Below are 18,199 nucleotides of genomic sequence, written 5' to 3'. Positions count from 1 at the left end.
GGCAGGAGAGGTCTACCGAAAGGGCATAACGGTATAGGGCACGTACGTTACTTCGCCAAGCCTAAGGGAATCAAGAAAACAATGGGAAGCTCGGTCGATAGTTACGGAAGGACAGAGCTCGTTTGAAAGGCAAAAGCGAAATAAAAGAGAGCTCAGTGACACGGTACGCGCCGATCAAGTCATCTAGGCACCTGCAACGAAGCAAAAAATGGTGCCCGCGTTCCCCTCTATGGCCTAAAGATGAAATTAAAGGTCCCCTTCCCATTTTCGCTTTGGCTCAAACTCCACTTTTTTTTTTCTTTTAAGGCAATTCCTTTCCGTTGCTACCCTCTATTTTTTACCTTTAGCCGGAAGTTTCGAATTGCACCCCACTTTAATGATTCCTACCGCGCTCGGCAGAAAACTGAATTCTAATGAAGTTTAATGACTGAAGTTCGCAAATTGGGGCTTTTATTCTTTTTTCTCCGTGTGGAAAAGGCTTCTATTTTTATTTTTGCGTACGATCGCTTTGTGAGAATTACGTAACACTCGAGTGTCTCCCTAAGAATTATAACTTACACTCGTGTGACGAAACTTGTCAACTGCTCAAGTTTCATCTGAATGGTTATTTGTTCCGGGCAGTTGAATGAGTGCGGTGGAGAACCTGGATTTTATTACGTATTTCTTGCAAATAATAAATAAGGGCGGCAATAGTTTTGGTACACACGTCACCTCCTTCCACTGTCACCTCCTTCCTCGGTCGTTGTGTTTCTTCGTAGGAAGTAGGAAAGAAAGCTGCCTCATTATATTATGCAGTTGCATAACCGGCATTCAATTAACTCGTTGGGTATATAGCTTTGCAAGACTTCGGAAAGGTGACCATTTTACGAACGACCTAATGTTGCTAACGTTAGTGATTCTATTAACAAAGTCTCTAATGATATCTCAGTTTTGTTTCCTAAATGCTTTCTTCTGTCGCACATCGTGTCCAGTATTAAAGATAGGCTCAAGATAGTTTATGCATAATTCATTCTTCTGTGGGGTTTAAGAGAGAGAGAGAAATAAGAAAATAAAAAGGCAGGGAAGCTAACTATATGGGTCTCTCGAGTTCTACCCAGCACTGGTGTGGAAAAAATAGTAGTTGGAAAGTGTACAACGAAAAATGAAAAGAGGAAGAAACGAGAGGGTCACACTCATTTGAAGCGTTCCCACAGGCCGGTAAATCGCAATGATCCCTGTAAGATTTACACTGCCTTCTGATGTGGTATGTCTCGTCGACGCTGTCAGACTTTCTTCCGACCGAGGCCGGTCATCAAACCAGGTAAGCACGCACTCTTTCTCTACATTGTGCTGTCGGCCCTGGCACAGAACATGACACATTGTTTCCTGGTCGCCGCAGTTCTCACTGGCTGTGGAGTCATTCGTAGCTATAAGGAAATCGTTGGCATTGATAAACGCGACGCCGGGCCATAGCCGCTACACAAAAGGGTCGCGTTTCTTCGGGGATGTCTTGGTGGGAACCAAAGGCTTCATGTTTAAAGTCGCGAAGGAACACTGGGATTGCGATAAATGCCGTATGTAGTGAAGTGTTCCGGTTTAATTTTATCCACGTGGTGTTCGTTAATTTCCATCAAAATATGTGTGGAGGAGAGCTTTCGCCTTTCACGTCAAATTTAAATGCAGCCGCTGCGTTTGAGAATGACAGCCGTGACCCCGTGCTAAGCAGCATAACTCAAGAGCCCCTCATCCAACGAGGCGCGTGGCGCATTCCCGGCTTTCCCATACACGCAATAGCGTTTTCTCGCTGACCATGTTTCCACCCCTTAGAACGTCGTAAACAGTAACGTCGGGCCAAGAAAAGGGTTCAAAGAACGCCATCTGCAGATTTGTTTCAGACAAGTTCACTGACCTGTTACTGCGGTGGATATTCGTAACTTATTCCTCGCTCAAACGTGGCTGTTCTCGCTCGCATTATGCGCGAAAAGAAATGCTCACGGGGGTGCAGCGAGCAGAAACGCGCAAGTCGGCCATTCTTTTCTCTTCCCGTCCTGCCCCACGCCCTATTCGTCGGCAAGGCCGACGCGTATACGAAAGCTGGCCGTTATTTCGCAAACGGCGGAACGCGTGGCGTGCCCGCCCGAGGCTGGTGTTCGCACCGCCGGCTCCAACCGCGCGCGCGCTCACGCACGGGTGAGTTGTTCACGTGACGCGTTTTCTCTAACGAGAATGGCGCCGCCGGGGGATGTAACACGTCGCGCACGTTTCGTTGCCCCCGCCCGAAACGCGCTGCCTACAGGCATGCCAACGGTGCAGCTGCCGGGGCGCCGTAGCGCTTCCGCTGCTGCCAAGAAAAGGCAGCCCGTCCCCGTCTTCGTCCCGGGAAGAAGACACGTCCGTCGAATCATTCGCTCGTTCGTTGGCTCCTCGTTCGCACCGATTCCGATTCCCACGAAAAAAAAAAGAATCAAGAAAAAAAAAAAGAACAACACAACACAAAGAGGGAGATATAGAAAGAAAGCGACTGCGCGCAGGGGGCGCAGAAGTAGAGGAACGTGCTTCGAATGGCGGCCGCACCTCGCTCGGGGTTTTGCGGAGCCACAATCTTCACGATGGACTTATTCGATCCTCGAAGAAGCGGCACCTTCCGTTCTCTCTCGAAGCGCTTGCGATGTGTGTACAGATCTTGCGATTGCGCTCGACGCCCTTTGCTGCCGAATTTTGGCGTCCACGTAGAGCTTCGCCGTTCACGCCATCCCTCGTCTTATCGAGGAGCTCCTCAGTGCCCGCTCGGTTCCCCCTCGCCTTGTTAAGACTGCTTTGCCTCATTGGGCAGGAGGACGCCGTCATTTCCCACGCTCAGAAGTTCGTCGACAAGTTTTCCCGCGTCTCTACCCCCCACCCCCACCCCCCACCCCCAATCTGACTTCCTGCACTGCCGTTCTTGGGTTTTCTTTGTCTGAAAACAAAATTTGGATGGAAGACATGTTTTTTGTGTGCGATGGGAATAAAGAATTCGTGGCACCCAGCTATTGCAGGCCCGCAATTGTTTTCGCGAGGCTCATTACATTTTCTCCGATGGTGGCGTCAACTTGAAGCTTCGACACATATAGTAGTGAGTTATTATTCACGGCGTCGTTAGAAGCGAAGCTTCATTTCAATATGAACGTCTTCCAGACCACCTACAACACTTTGTCTTTCGTTTTTCTTTCGTTTAGATTTAGGTGCACTTAGATTTAGGTGCACGTTAAAGAACGCCAGGCGCTCGAAATTTCCGGAGTCCTCCACTACGGCGTACCTCTTAATCACAAACGGTTTTGGCAAGTAAAACCCCATAATTTAAGTAATTTAATTTTAAACCTCGCTGTGTTATACGTATGACACTGCAGAGTTTCCGATTTAATTGCCAACTACCACGTGGGACACATTTCGGGGGGTATGACAACGCTGTTTTGGGCCGCGTAAATTGCCGCTTTCTGACGTGCAGGCTACACCACTATGTCAACACGCCAAGAACCCCTCCTATACGCAGTTGCCATTTATATTAGAACTCTCTGTTGAACATACTAAAGTAATATTTTATAGCATATTAAATTTCCTAAAGAATGTTGCTTTAGTCAAGACGAGCCGAAACTTTGTTCTCCAATTCTTCGATTAACGAATGAAGTACATGTCCTCGTAGCGTCGTCTAACCACGCATATTTATAAATTTGCAACAAATCGCAACCTGTTATCGAAAAAAAAAAATGTGATCGTTACGAATTAATTTAAACTATGTTGCACTATTTCTATCTGCTTTAGGTTGAAAATCTGATCCTTATTTGCGCAAAATAAAATATTACCGCTTCTAAATACTTCTGATTTTATAAAGAAACGACGTTTGATTGGCTCAGCAGTGTTGGAATCGCACCGCTGGCCCGAGTTGTTGGGGTCTCGGTGCTGACGCCCGTTATTGCCAATGGGTCGCAAGCCCCAAGGGTAGCGTTGGCCTGGCGGCCTGGGGCACTGGAAGCATCCGAAGGTCCCGGCAAAGCATGAGAAGACTGGTAACAGAACAACTTGTTTATTCTAACATAGCAAAAGAGCGGCCGGTCAGGTCGACCGAATTGGAGAGACGGGAGAGCACGTAACTCAACAGTACAAATCGGAGCCTCTCTCTTGGCGTCCGGGGGCAGCTGCTCTTATACTCCCGGCGTCGCGGTCCAAAAGGGAAGGAGGGAAGGTCACGGGATGAAGGTCACGGGACGTCGCAGCAGGAGCCCACGACGGCGCGAACTGTCGGGCCGAGAGACCTGCTGAACCGAGTGTAGTGACGCATCGCCAACCTTCACCCACACGACGGCGTGAACAGTTGAGCCGAGAGACGTCCAGGCTCCTCATTCGGGGAACTCCGCTCCCCGGCTGCCGCGCTTTGACAAGCGAGGGCACACACACACACACGCACACACGAAGACACGTGGCACTGAAACACGCCTGGACACGCTTGGCGGGTAGGCGTAGCGGCGGCGTCGGACGGGCCAAAATGTCCGCCGCTTTGAACAAAGCCCCGGCGTCCGTTGCATCCGCGCCGGCATTACCGCGCGTTGTAGGCGAAACGTAACAGACCGCCCCGCCGGGGGAAGGAGATCCCGATGGTCAGGGGACTGCATCCGCTGTCCGGAGGGATGTCGCTCGACGAAGCTCATAACCGAAGTTGGGCGTCCTTGGGCGTTTCTTGAGCGCAGCGCACAGAGAAGGCCTCGTTCTCACGTTCAGGTGCACACAGGACACTGCAAAGTGACTTCGGGAGAGTTGACATTTTTGTTCTCGTTTCCGGCAAGCGTTAGAACCACGCCAAAAGTCAACCGCTCAGTTAGCAAGCACGGCACAACCCTCACTAAGCCCTGCCAGGCTCTTTCCCCTTTTATACTGCTGCCTAGTTCCTTACAGTAGTTTAGCAGCACTCAGAACGCGTCCACAAATCGGAAAAATTGCACTAAAAAGCACATCATCACTTTGAAACACTACACAAAAGCAATAAGTTAAAAAAAATCCTGCCTCAGGAAGAAAAACATCAGTAACAAGCAATTTTGAGGCTGATTCCCACGTTAGGGGCTTCGACTTAAGCCATCGGCGTTACCGTTGGGACTCCCCTTTTTGTAACGCACCTCAAAGGAATATTGTTGCAAAGCGAGGCTCCAGCGCAGGAGGCGGCCATTTTTGGGAGAGATGGTCTGCAGCCATTGGAGAGGGCAGTGATCCGTTTCAATGATAAACCTCGAGCCAGCTAGGTAACATGACAATTTCTGAACGGCCCACACGATACACGCACACTCTTTCTCGGTGGCGCTATACGCCTGCTCACGACTGGTCAGCTTACGACTAGCATACAGGACGGGGTGTTCTACTTCTCCATTTTCCCGTTGGCACAGTACAACGCCCATGCCTCGCTCACTAGCATCACACTGAACAACGAACCCTTTTGTGTAGTCGGGCGATCGTAGCACAGGCTGGCTTGTTAGGGCGCTCTTTAGGGCGCTAAAAGCTCTTTCCTTCGTCTCATCCCAGACGACTGTTTGCGGCTCTGTCTTTCTTAGAGCATCCGTCAAGGGAGCCGCGATATCAGAGTACCTGGGGATGTACCTCTGATAGTAGCCGGCGACACCTAACAACGACCGAATATCGGTCTTCGTACGCGGTTGCGGGAAGTCTCGCACAGCGGCCACCTTTATTTCAGAGGGGCGGCGACGACCCCGACCAATCACGTGTCCGAGGTAGACAACCTCGGCCTGTGCTAACTGGCACTTGGGAGCCTTGACTGTCAAGCCCGCATCGCGCAGGCGGGTTAGCACTGCCCGCAAGTGCGCCATATGCTCAGGCCAGGACGCGGAGAATATCGCTACGTCGTCTAGATACGGTAAAGCGAATTCTTGCTGTCCCCGCAACACTTTATTCATGAGGCTTGAAAAGCAGTATGGCGCGTTCTTCAAACCAAAACTCAAAACTTTAGGACGGAATGTCCCCATTGGTGAAATGAACGCCGCATACCTACTAGCCTCTTCTGTAAGTGGAACCTGCCAATAACCCCTGACAAGATCTAGGGTGGAAATAAACTGAGCGCTACTCACTCTCTCAAGGCGCTCCTCGATGTTAGGGATCGGATAAATTTGATCCTTAGTGATGGAATTAAGCCTGCGGTAGTCGACGCAAGGACGAGGTTCCTTGCCCGGTACCTCAACTAAAATCAAAGGGGGGTATAATCACTCTCACCCGCTTCAATAACACCGAGCTGTAGCATTTTCTTTACCTCAGCCTCCATAATATCGCTCTGGCGGGGTGACACCCGGTACGCCTTGGATCGTACTGGCTCTGGGGAGGTAAGTTCTATGTCATGAGTAAGGACAGAAGTCCTACCAGGCCTCTCAGAGAACAGACCTTGAAACTCTTGTAAGAGCTGGTGTAGTTCGGTTTTCTGCTCAGGCGACAGCGATGCTTTACTTATTAAGTCACTAATGACTTGATCGGTGTCTTTCCTGTTCGTCACTGAGCCTAGTCCCGGAAGCTCGACCGGAAGCTCTTCTAACTTTCCCGCATCGGGAATTTCCTCTCCAGTATCTGGTGCCTTTAACGCTACAGGCTCAATTTTATCCCGTTCGGGCGTGCTCTGAATACCAGCTTGCTGCGCCTCTGACCCTTTTTCATCGTTCAACAACGTCGGCCCCGCAACTACCGCCTTTGCAGCGAGCTCCCGAACCTTCGATCTGGTTAAGGCCTGAACGCTAGCCTCACCAAACAAAAGCCCCTTCTCGCGCAGGAGGTGATCGGACCTGTTTGAAAATAAGTACGGGTACTGGGGGGGCAGCATAGATGACACTGCGGCCTCCGTCTCAAGTGCTCCGAAAGGTCCTTCAATAAGCACTTTTGCTACCGGCAGACACACGCTATGAGCTTCCACTGCTTGCTTGATCCATGCGCACTCGCCCGTGAACATTTCGGGTTCTACGTAAGAGGGGTGAACTACATCCATTGTAGCTGCGGAATCGCGAAGCACTCGGCACTCTTTCCCGTTCACGAGGAGGTCTCGCATGTAAGGCTCGAGAAGCTTCATGTTCTCGTCAGTGCTGCCTAATGAAAAAAACACGACTTTTGGTTTTGTTTCTGGGCACTGCGCCGAAAAGTGACCCGGCTTCTGGCACGTATAACACAGGCGCGCTTGCCTCGCCTCGAACCGCTTTCTGCGTTCGGCTTCGGTTGCCGCCGTCTCCTTACGTTCGGTCGGACTGCTTTCACTCGCATCCGCACTACGTGTATCCCCCTTTGCTCTCATGGGTGTGAACTTTGGCCTCTCAAACTTGGAGCCAAATTCACCCTTTTGACCGTCCTTAGCTCCGCGAGCCCGACGCGTCACAAACTCCTCGGCTAACTCAGCGGCTCTAGCCACCGTACTAACGTCTGGCCTATCCAAGACCCAGTACCGCACGTTCTCAGGTAACCGACTATAAAACTGTTCTAGCCCGAAACACTGCAGAACTTTCTCGTGGTCACCAAACGCTTTCTCTTCTTTGAGCCACTCCTGCATGTTTGACATAAGCCTGTACGCAAACTCTGTATATGACTCACTTCTGCCCTTCTCATTTTCCCGAAACTTCCGACGGAACGCCTCCGCTGACAGCCGGTACTTTTTTAGCAGACTCGATTTCACTTTGTCGAAATCCTCTGCCTCCTCTCTCTCCAAGCGAGCGACTACGTCGGCCGCCTCGCCGGGTAGCAAAGTGAGCAAGCGCTGTGGCCACGTTTCCCGAGAGAACCCCTGCTTCTCGCACGTTCGCTCAAAGTTAACCAGGAACAAACCAATGTCCTCTCCAAGCTTAAACGGCCGCATCAGGTCAGTCATTTTGAACAATACTCGTTCTCCTGCACCGTGTGCCTGACTTCCATTACGAGCGCGTTCCATCTCTACCTCGAGACGCTTCATTTCCAAAGCGTGTTCGCGCTCTTCTTTTTCTTTCTGTTCTTTTCGTTCACGCTCATCTTTCTCTTTCTGTTCTTTAAGTTCATGCTCATCTTTCTCTTTCTGTTCTTTAAGTTCACGCTCCCTCTCCTCAATGGTCTCAAGGCATTCCGACAGCTCGTCATCCTCAGCTTCTAACTCAAGAATAGCCCTTAGCAGTTCTGGTTTTCTGAGTTTGTCTGAGACATCCAGACCCAACTCTCTTGCAAGCTCCAGCAATTTCGGTTTGCGCAACGACTTCAAATCCATGGCTGCTCTGAATGCTGCTTTCTCTACTGCCTACTATTGTCTTGCCGCAAACTAACCCGGCAGCAACGACAACCACAATTACCAGCTCTGTTTCTAACACTAACAAAAGCCTGGCAAAACTCAGAAGAAGAAAGTCCCGCACTCACCAAACCTCGCAGCCAAGACTTCAGCGCAGTCGTTCCGCTGCAGGCAACCAGTCATCACACAGGGCTCGTTGCGCTGCTCCCGGATGGTCGTTGTGCTGCTCAGCATACAGTCAACCGCATCTCTTCGCTGCTGGCCTCCGTTGTCGCGATCTCACCGCTGGCAACCAGATGTTGGAATCGCACCGCTGGCCCGAGTTGTTGGGGTCTCGGTGCTGACGCCCGTTATTGCCAATGGGTCGCAAGCCCCAAGGGTAGCGTTGGCCTGGCGGCCTGGGGCACTGGAAGCATCCGAAGGTCCCGGCAAAGCATGAGAAGACTGGTAACAGAACAACTTGTTTATTCTAACATAGCAAAAGAGCGGCCGGTCAGGTCGACCGAATTGGAGAGACGGGAGAGCACGTAACTCAACAGTACAAATCGGAGCCTCTCTCTTGGCGTCCGGGGGCAGCTGCTCTTATACTCCCGGCGTCGCGGTCCAAAAGGGAAGGAGGGAAGGTCACGGGATGAAGGTCACGGGACGTCGCAGCAGGAGCCCACGACGGCGCGAACTGTCGGGCCGAGAGACCTGCTGAACCGAGTGTAGTGACGCATCGCCAACCTTCACCCACACGACGGCGTGAACAGTTGAGCCGAGAGACGTCCAGGCTCCTCATTCGGGGAACTCCGCTCCCCGGCTGCCGCGCTTTGACAAGCGAGGGCACACACACACACACGCACACACGAAGACACGTGGCACTGAAACACGCCTGGACACGCTTGGCGGGTAGGCGTAGCGGCGGCGTCGGACGGGCCAAAATGTCCGCCGCTTTGAACAAAGCCCCGGCGTCCGTTGCATCCGCGCCGGCATTACCGCGCGTTGTAGGCGAAACGTAACAGCAGAAAGTCAAAGTTTTCCAGAAGAAATTATAGTTAGGCTAGTTGGCAAAGATTCTTCGTGGCGCATTAAGCGCCTAAATGTGTGACGCAAAAGCTAGTGTCCGTCTTCATTCTGTGTGCTTTTGTTTGGGGCCACATACACGAAGACGAACATATCCAGACTCTTTTAGTACAAAAAATCAACTCAGCATTCCTATAGTTCAGCACAAAAAGAAAGGGATTAACTAAGCGGGTAGTTCGTAACAAGTCCGCCGGGCGGAGCTTCATTTATCGACTTTTCCACGCATGTGTTAATTATCACGGGACTTAAGCAAAGGAAGGCGCTCCAAAATGATGGCTGAACTAGCACGCGGAACAGTCGTGATAATTAGGTGGTGCTGTTCATACCCACCTTAATTACTCCGCATTGTGAAGCACCGACGGGATAATGGGAAAATAATAGACTAGGCCAGGTGCTTTGCTATTCAGTGAATGAATAAGCGTAAGGAAAACAAAAAAGCCAGCGTCGTCGGGAGAACGTTAATCACTTTTTAAATATCTAAAGGAGAACACTATATTGTAAGAACTATCTTTAGCTGCATCACATGTCTTGTAGAAAGCTAAATGAAAAAAACACAGAAATATTAGCCGTAGAAAGGCTATTGAGCGAAAAACGTAGGCAAAGTGGCTTTCCATCACTGTGAAGGCGCTTGAGGTTTTCTTTGAATGCTGTAATAAGCACCATTTGAGACTACATCGGGTCATTCTAATGCTAGTCCACTGACGTAATAACACCTCGATCTTATTGACTAGCACTCAGCCGCTTATACTAAGTTAATAATTGTATTGCATTATAGCACGGAAGCAAATTCTACTTTACCGCTTCTATTGCACCCAAAGAAAAAAATTACTGATTCGCGCTACCCTTGGCAATTGTGGACTCAGGTGACCAAAAAGTTTAGTGTTCGGACCTACTCGCTGAGCCCGCTTTTTCCTTTCTATAATATATTGCGGTAAAGGCTTGCCTTAAGTCACAACAGACAGTTTGTGTTATATGTATGCCAACTGAAGTTTTGGTATCTGAGTTACCGCGCAGTGCTGTGCTTGTTTTTACAGCGCTGCTCTTAGGCGTCCGTTCCTGCGGCGAGCGTCACCGAACGAACGAGCGCAGCGAAAGATGAAAGCCGGGAGCACGAACGGCTTAGAGGAATGGCCCCTTCGGTCACGGGCGTGCGAGAAACTGGTGTCATACGGACCCGCCCGACCGCTCGATGCGTGCTCGTATCTGGTCTCAGCCGGACCGCTCGTTTCGTACTATCGTCCGCCCAGGTCAGCTCTCGCTTGTTTGGTTTGCTTGCTTTGGTCTTGTTCGCGCTTGCTTCGATTGTCATGGTTTGCGATCGTTTTGTGATCCGATTGCATGCGCGATGTGAATTGCGTAGTACACTAATACTTTCAGGTTGCCACGCGTCACCAGTGATTACAATGGGACCTTTGACAAGTAATCGATAAAAGTCGACGTACTTCACCCGCAGATGAGATATTCGACAATTGCCGACTGTGCTACATGTCTCTCAAATTCCTTGCTTCAATATATTGCGAAATGAAAACACGTATAGAGCTGCGCTCAAATATGGCATTAGGGAGTGTCGTAACCGTCGGTGAATTTTCTGGATCGCGCAGCTCATACTATAGGAAGGCAAGCCCATGCACGCGATATCCAGGTGACAGCCACAAGCAACTTGAGAAACAGATACCCGTCGCATCGGAGTGCGGGGAGATCACATAGGTGCGACACCACGAAAGAACGTAGCGACAAAATTTTGTTATTGCTCAAATAAATGCTGTCATATGCCCATGAAAATAAATTACGAACAGGCTGCGCGAGGCCGAAGTTTTAACGAGAGGGTATGTAATTTTAATGCGCCGTAATCACCAGCAAAAATGCATTCCATGTCACCAGCGCAAAATTCCATGACGGCCCGCCTCGTAGCTGGAAATGCAAGCGCTTTAGTGGCTCTCGGTGGCGTCTCAGGCCATCAAAACGTCAGAACGCCGCCCATACTTTGCCCTCAGTGTAAGATGAGACGACGCAGCAAGGAAGGATTTCACCACTCATTTCTTGCGGTCATGTGGGAAAGCAAGTAGCAGGAGCAAATTCAGACTGAAGCAGGCTGGTTGATGTCATGTCATTACGCAATCATGCGGTAACCGGAGGAAGTACACCGCAGAAGATACCGCGTCCGTGTGATGTCTTGGAATGCTGTCGGCTCTGTCTTCGCTCGGCTTCTGGCTGTGCTTTCACGTTTTAGTAAGAAAACGTAGCGCCGGCTTTAGGGCACATTCTTACTTCCCGACATCAGTAATGGGCAATGGTGACGTGTGCAACATGACGCCAGCTAGCTCGTGGCGCATGATTTGAATGGCGCTTAAGGAATTCGGCCCTTTTAGTTGCGATTTACTTTGGGGCTAAGTTATTTCTTGGCACAAAAGAAGCGCTGCGAAGTTTTTGCAACGGTATTTTAAGAGTCAATGCTGACATAACACTTTCCTTCAGTATCCCTTCAAGCACTCGCGCTTTACAGAAACATAAGAAATCGTGCGCCAAAAGCGTGAACATGGACGCTTTCATATTCGTCGCTAAAGCGGATTGCTATCGTATATTTAGCGGCCTTACCAAACTTTGCAGTTAGTATATGGCCTTGCTGTATGAAAACAGCACGCTTTCTCAAACATTAAAGAATCCAACGATGTACCCGGTTGCATCGGGACGGCAAGACTAACTAGAGAGCGCAATAAATTAGGTGAGCGAGAATACCCCTATTAGAGCAGGCACGTGCCGCACGAATGATAAAAGAGGGCCTCTGAGTCCTCGTCAAATTAATAGCGGGATGATCAGTCAAAACTCCGCAGCAAAAGTGCGGCTTTCGCTCCAATCCCCCAGTATGTAACTGCGTAGTTTCGAACGCATTAGGCATTCAATCTCAACCTTCTCCAGTTCCGCAAAATCCTATGTCCACTCGTTTTCCTTCAATAAAGGACGACGTTACTGCTCTCCTCGGATTTCGTATATTATTTGTCGTTACGCTTCACCGCGTCCTTCTTTCTTTTTTTTTCGTACACTCACATGGGGAAGGCTATTCTTTTTCTCGCTTTCCTTTTTACATCTCGCTCTATAAAGGATTAAAAGCTTAGAGCCCGAGCCCCCGCGAAAGCGAGAAAATGCCAAAATGTTGAAAAGACAAGGTAATATAAAACACTGAAGGACGAGCTGGGGAAATAGATAAGTGGAAGGCGGCTCGTTGACGAGTAAGGGGAGGCCTCGATTAAACCGATAAAAAATGTCCAAGAGTCTCCCCCGAGAAAAAGTAACTCTTTTTCTCTTTGCGCGGCAAAAAAAAAGAGAAGTACGAGTTGACAAAAATGAACAAACAAATATAGAATGCGAGAAATAAAAGTGAAATCACGGGAGCGCACAAAAGAGCACAGCCGCCAAAACTACCGCGTCTCTCACGTTGAAAGGAAGCGCGGAAGTAGAAGGTGAGGGTAGGTTTCGAGGAAGGCGTTCAGGCAAGCCAAAATCGCCAACCGCGCGTGAACAAGCCCACAGCGACGACAGAAGGTGCTTGCAAGCTGAATCAGCATGCAGTAGCGTAAAGAGGCTGAGAGAGAAGAAATATTACGCTCGAAAGTTACGGTGCGTTTTGTTGCGGGCTTATTCAAGAGGAGACTATCGGGCGTGGCACAAAAAAGCGGTTTCTCTTGACCCTTTCAGCACGTTCTTAATAGTTCTCCCCGATGCCTGACATATTCTAAATTCGATAAGTAGGAAAACACTTGGCACTGCTGGTTTGAAAGGCTAAAATTATATGCACTGCGAAATATGTGGCTTTATTCTGGCTGTCCTTAGCGCGAGAACGAAGCTCCACCTCGCACCGCCTGCTACCACATCATGATGTGCACGCTTCGCGCCCTACACTACACGCAAGTGAAAAAGCACTTGACTATGGTGGTTTGCAGGCTAAACTTGTATGCAGAGCACAACACGTGGCTTTATTCGGGCTGTCGTTAGCGCGAGAGCGAAGCTTCCACCTCGTAACCGCCTGCTAAAAAAAATTATGGGGTTTTACTTGCCAAAATCACTTTCTGATTATGAGGCACGCCGTTGTGGAGGACTCCGGAAATTTTGACCACCTGGGGTTCTTTAACGTGCACCTAAATCTAAGTACACGGGTGTTTTCGCATTTCGTTCCCATCGAAATGAGGGCCGCCGCGGCCGGGATTCGATCCCGCGACCTCGTGGCACCGCCTGCTACCACATCATGATGCGCACGCTGCGCGCATTGTATACTACACGCAAGGAAGAAAGCACTTGAAATGGTGGCCTGCAGGCTAACCTTGTAAGCAAAGCACATTATGTGACTTTATTCAGGCTGTTGTTAGCGCGACAACAAAGCTCTGCCTGACACCGTCTGCTACTGCATCATCATGTGCACGTAGCATACATTTCAGCACGCAGTCTTATGCCTATATTTCCCGATAGTTCCTATAGTTCTCTATTACGTGCAATGACTACTGCTGCCGTACAATTAATTTTTCTGGATTTTTCAGATTTACATACTAGAAAGACATTTATTTTAAAGGTGCATCAACTAACAATGGGCTTGCATGCTCGCCGCACCATGCAATCTAAATTCAGAAAATTTTAACAGAGTATAAAGTAGGCTGTCATGTTTTGACCGTTGGGTGCAGCTTAACGTCTCACTGTAACCACTGCATAATGACTAGCACACCATAGTAAAAAGAGTCCTCTATTGCTTTTAACACTTAATTTTCATCAACGATAAGTAAAATACGGGTGCATGGCTCTCTTTGCGATCCACTCAAACAGAAATGAAGCCTTCGAAGGCTAGAATCGACTCCATGGTGTTGACCGAAAGAAATGAAAAGCTAGGATGGCTTGGCTGCTAGCTTTGTTTTCTGGTTCGTAAGAATTAGATAAGTGGATATACACGCACATTTTTAGTAGATTTACTGATAGTAAAGTACTTGAGAAACTTCGCCTTTTCGCGAGTATTAAACATAAACGCAATATACAGAGTGGTCCGGCTAACTTTAGCCAGAGTTTAAAAATATGCAAATTCCACGTAGCTGGACACAACAAAGGTGGTGCTTTTTCTGTGGCCTGGAATTACTCAAACTAATCTTTTCATTCAGCCTAACTAGATAATTACACCTAATTATTTATCGACTTGTCAAATATTATAATTAGTTGAAAAGTGTCAATTAGAATATTGTAGAGCGACATGAAAAATCCCGATACAGCTTTCTGTTCTTCAATTCGCGTTACATAAAACAGATTTTTCTTAGCGCGACAGAAGCCCGCGAATACAGGCAAAGTGCCTCGAGCGGCCAGTCGCGCGGCAATTTTGCTTGCATTTGCGGGCTTCTTTCATGCTCGGAAAAACACTATTGAGAGCACGTATTGAGCAACAGAAAGGCGTATGAGAAGTTTTTCATGTCGCTCTGAAATTTTGTCATCGAAACTTTTCGTCTAATGACAATGTCTGATAAGTTGAATAATTAATTAAAACTCATTATATAATTAGGCGGAATGAAAAAAATACTTTGAGTATCTCCAATCGACGGCAAACAACATTACTTTGGTTCTGTCCAGCTATGCGGCGTACTTTTAAACTCTGGCGAGAGTTAGCAGGGATACCGTGTGTCACCAAGTAGGCAAAGTCGTATAAACTGCTCTGAGCTGCCTAGGCCCCTTGGTGCAGAATTATAAAGGCTTGAGGAACACAGTGCCAGAATTCCATCATGTAGCAACCTCTATGCGGCAATAATTGGTTATGCCAATAAAACCAATTAAAGGCAGTAATGCAAGCAGAAAGTCCTTAAGATGTATCTGACGATGCACAGCTGTTTAAACGTGGCTATACCGCATGCTAACGCAAGGCGATTATTCCGTATAATTACTTCCTTTAAATGATAGCGTGGTGGGGAGGGAGGGGGGAGGCGTCTGGCTTTGACCTTGTACACAGCGTTCCTTTACTCTCAATTCGACACGCTAACAGATTTTCCCTCGTTTCCGCGTCCTCCCGCCTCACATCCTCTCCCCTTTAGAAGAACCCCACCTATATATACTGTGGCCAGGAAAGCATATGTCGTCTTGAAGAAGACAAGTCCACTTGTCGAAACGTTGGCTCCTGCATTCACCTTGTTCACGTTTTGCTCAGCGTCTAAAGAACGACACTAAAACAGTCCATATATTTTTCGGCAATACTTGGCTATAGGCAGGCATACACTATGCTGGGTCCATATATATTGCGGCATTACACTATGGCAGGCATACACTATGCTGCAAATGCCTCTGCATACGCAAACGATGCACAGACACTTGAGCATGTTACCCTCTCCCACGTGCGCACCATTCACGCGCGCAACCCTAAAGCGGTATGCTCATTTGCACAAGCGGCATGGCGCCAACCGCGCCCCAACTGCTAAGCGCTAACTTCCGCGTGCACTCGCTATCGGCCATCGAGCGTTTCCCAAGTTCCCACCACCGCCGGCGACGCACGGCGCCCCTCAGCGCAACAAGAACAGCGGGATATAACAGGCGTGGCCCCCTCCGTCGCCCCAGGCGGCGAGAACGCAGAAATTTATGGCCGGTTCGCGAGCGAGAGAAAATTTCGCGTGGCTCGGTGGGGGTGTTTTCCAGCTAAAACAGATGCCTTTTTTACCGGCACCAGCGCGGTTCCCCAAGCTCCCCAGACTCAAACCGCTACAAACGGGAAGGAGCGAAAGGGTGCACGCGCCCCGATGCGATAGATGGCTCGATTCCGAGGATAAAATGATGGCAGCGACGCGGAGGTGGCTTGGCGCTGCGCTCAAAGGTAGAAGGACCCTCCACCCCACCGCCAGGCAACCAAAATATTTGCATCCAAATGAGTCCGCTCCTCCCCAGAAGTGGAAGTGGCCGACGGTTTGTCTCCCTGTACGCTTTGGCCGGAAGGAAACAACGGGGAAGGTTACGCTGCGGGTTGCAGAAAAAAAAAAAAAATAACCGCAGAAAATGGGGGTGGGGGGGGGGGGGGGCGAACACTCTCTGGAAGGAAACGGGGAGCCGAAAAAGAGTTTTTTCTTCGATCGCCCAGTCGAGTTATATTTCGCCCACTCTTCGCGCGAGCTCTCCTTGAGCGCTCGTTCGTAGGAATCTCTCCGTTTCATTCTTTTTTGCGCGCTGAGCATTATCAACGAACCGGCAGTGTCCGGGAATTAGCCGGAGGCACGCGAGCTGCTTCTATATCGCTCGTGTTTACGACGCCGCATCTGGAGTGCTGCTGCCGCCGCGGTTTGTTGTACGCAGTACATGCGCCATCCTTTTCTCAGAAAGAAGCACCGTCGACGGTTCGCCGCATTAGTTATCCCGATCAGGTGCCCGTTGCGGCGCATTTGAAGAGCCCGGCTGCTTGCGACGTGGATAAACGAACAATTTTACAGAGAAGGCGCGGAAACGGATGACGAAAAAAAAAAAAAACAGTGCTACGGAATGGGGTGAATTCGTTGCCTGGCGTGAGATTTCGAGGAAATGGTTTTCCGGCCCTCGTTGGTGGGCCTTTCTCGGAGTGTTCTCGCTAAGAAAATTATGTTGCGCGGACTGAGCGTCGAAAATGAGCCGTAATGGGAAGTTTCTGAATGATATAGAGACGGCCTGCCGATGCGCTGCATGCTCGAGCATGGTATCCTAGTCTTCGCAGCTTCTTTTGCGTAGGTGCACGACGAAAACGATGAGTTCAGCTAAGCTCCTTTCGAAAAATTTGATTACAGCAGTGCGTGCCGTCTAAGCGTTCAACGAAGGACGGTGATTGTTCTCTTCCTGCTACGCGTCCTTAAAATAAGCATCACCGAGTCTCTTGTTCTCGTATATGGTGATCACTGAAGTCTTCAAAACGCAGTGACTCAGGCAGTATTCAACGCGGATCTTCGTCAAGTTCATATGCTGCTCTCTCGTTCTGTAGCCATTGCCTCTCGCGTTTTTTTTTTCCCTCGCTATGGACAGAGCAAACACAAACGAAAGAAATACTTGCAGTTGTTTGCAATACCATACTCCACTCCTCCGACATATCGCAGGTAATTGCGCTATAGGCAGATGCAAAAGATAATAATTAAATGTCGATTTCCTCTTTCGGTTTCTCACCTTTCTCGCCGTGCATGAAAATCAGCAGAATACCCCTTAGCATCAGGCGTCATGATCGATGGCTTTAATTATCTTGCGCACACCCTGCTTCGGAGGTAATTAACTGTTAATCAACCTTATACATGAGGTTCGTTACTATAAACTCCTTACACTTTGAAGGTAATTAACTGTTAATCAACCTTGTACATGAGGTTCTTTACTATAAACTCCCTTACACTTGATGGCCTATCCAGACTTTGATGGTAAAGGAGCGCTTTCAATAAAAATGTTTATATCATGAAAAGTAAACTGCTCACTACCAAGTACACTCGACGGAAAAGGTGTAATGTATTGGGGAAGAAATTGCGTGGAGTATGAGGCTCTCATTATGAATTATGCACGCGATGGATAGGAAGAAATTGATGGACAGGTGATAGGACGAGGAAGGTTGGGCGAACATTGGATATGCACAAAAGCTGATTAAAGAAAAGGACGACAGAGACGTAAGCCAGGTGCACGTCCGGTTTTCTACCCTACAAAAAGAAAAGAAAATAAAGAAATCGAACAAGCAAAAGTACTCGGGGAGAACACCAACTGTGCGCTAATCCGCCGCTGTATGTCACTTCTACACGAGGTATCCGCAGTGCCCGTATTGCTTCCTGAACTAGCGACGAATGCCACTACACTATGAGCACATTCGTTATCGAAAATATTATCCAGTGCAGGTGATCTAACGTGATCTCGAGTAGATGTCGCTGGCCGTTTAATTGCAAGAGTGAACAGCGCGAATAATGAAAA

General features: G+C 49.0%; 1 long non-coding RNA gene across 1 annotated transcript in view; it reads right to left on the bottom strand.

Annotated features, from left to right (window-relative positions):
- The window catches only part of LOC129385043 (uncharacterized), a 176,003-nt gene that overhangs the window by 73,807 nt on the left and 83,997 nt on the right, over window positions 1–18,199 (bottom strand). The gene's annotated exons all lie outside the window — the stretch shown is intronic.

This window comes from Dermacentor andersoni, chromosome 5 (assembly GCF_023375885.2).
Source record: "Dermacentor andersoni chromosome 5, qqDerAnde1_hic_scaffold, whole genome shotgun sequence".
Lineage (NCBI taxonomy): Eukaryota > Metazoa > Arthropoda > Arachnida > Ixodida > Ixodidae > Dermacentor > Dermacentor andersoni.
The sequence above is the reverse complement of the archived record's forward strand: the minus strand, read 5'-3'. Positions and strand labels throughout refer to the sequence as shown.